General features: G+C 41.2%; 1 non-coding gene across 1 annotated transcript; it reads right to left on the bottom strand.

The window, feature by feature from the left end:
• Positions 1-1352: 1352 nt before the first annotated feature.
• Positions 1353-1516, bottom strand: LOC141346869 (U1 spliceosomal RNA). Its single transcript, XR_012357264.1, has one exon. It is a non-coding gene; the product is annotated as a U1 spliceosomal RNA (small nuclear RNA).
• Positions 1517-1786: the final 270 nt, after the last annotated feature.

Below are 1786 nucleotides of genomic sequence, written 5' to 3' on the forward strand. Positions count from 1 at the left end.
AAAATGGTTCTTCTATGGCATTACTGCAAAAACACCCTTTTGGAACCTTTATTTTTAAGAATTTGAATTGGTTTTTGCAACCCTTTTTATCTTTATAATTCAACACATTTCTGATCAAGAAAGACTATTTGATCAGGGGAACATTTTTGATTTTTATCAATTGAGAATTAATTGCATTGTGATAAGTAGGCATTTCATACCAGAACGGAGGCAGACCGAATAAGAGTTTGCTAAAATTTGTCGAAACACTTTTTTGGGTATTGGTTACCCTTATCAAATAGGCTAATCGTCATCACGACAGTGAATTTGTTTCCATTAAGAGTAAGTAGGGCTGGGCGATAATTCGATAACGATAATTATCACAATATAGTTTTTTTTCTTTTGATGAAACGATAATGACAGTTCGATAAGCGCTTGATAATGTTTACGCACTATGAGTAACGCTGCGCAGGCATTTTGCAGCCTGCACTTCCGGATGCCACACGCAGTATTTAGTTTACAGCCACAGGGCTCTACAGTGCGACCATTTCACTCGCATTTGCGACTAAAAATTAGTATGTGCGACTGTAAAAATATTTAGGAGCACCATGTGAGACTGACCCGATCAGCATATTTGTGTTTGCATCACAGACATATCTCACGAATCCTTTCATAAATAAAGTGTAGAGAGAGTGTAAATAAGAGACTGTGCAGTGAAGAGAGCGTCGTTGTTTATAATAGAGCTTTGTGATATCGCGAACTAAGATGAGTGACAGCTTTTAATTATTTTTAAGGGAGTTTGTAAATGAGATATTGATCTAATACAGCAGTTAATTAAACAAGAAGTTATTATTAAGTGACTTACATTGTCTGACTACAACACTATTGCCTGATTTTGCTCTATTTCGTTGTCAAAAGTAATCTGAAACAAGTCACAACTGAGCCGCTGCACATCTGCATTCAAACACAGCGGTGTGGTTCGTTTATGAATGAAACATGAGTTTTTAAACGAATCTAGTGAAGGAAAGGAAGGAAAGGAAAGGGGGTGAGTGAGGCCAAGTATGGTGACCCATACAAGGAATTTGTGCTCTGCATTTAACCCATCCAAGTGCACACACACAGTAGTGAACACACACACACCGTGAACACACACCCGGAGCAGTGGGCAGCCATTGCTGCGGCGCCCGGGGAGCAGTTGGGGGATCGGTGCCTTGCTCAAGGGACTCACCTCAGTCGTGGTATTGAGGGTGGAGAGAGTGCTGTACATTCACTCCCCCCACCTACAATCCCTGCCGGACCTGAGACTTGAACCTGCAACCTTTGGGTTACAAGTCCAAATCTCTAACCATTAGGCCACGGCTGCCCCACAAATCCAGGGGAGAGCGCGAACGCAGTCCCCCACTACCATAAATTATGCAGTCGAGATTCCCACATTTGGGGAATTCGCAGGGGTCAGCACGGCCGGAGTGCAATGGACGAGCCTCGCCCTGGGTGAACCACCTTCTTGATCATGGTGTCTCCCCTGCCAGGTAAGTATGAAATGGTTCAATTTCCCATTCATAAAGACAGCCACTTGCTTTAATCCCGAATGAACCATCCGTTCGAACGAATCAAATGAATGATATGATTCAGTAATTAAATCAGTGTCTTGACGCCACCTGCTGGCAGATCTGTTCAGTTATTTAAATCTTTAATATTTCTGTATTCAAAATGTTGTTTAAAGCATTAATCTCAACATGAATTTATGATTTTGTCATGTCACCTCTGAGCTTCATTAAACATATGAAAAGGTAAAAACAAAGGTAAA

Source organism: Garra rufa, chromosome 1 (genome assembly GCF_049309525.1).
Source record: "Garra rufa chromosome 1, GarRuf1.0, whole genome shotgun sequence".
Lineage (NCBI taxonomy): Eukaryota > Metazoa > Chordata > Actinopteri > Cypriniformes > Cyprinidae > Garra > Garra rufa.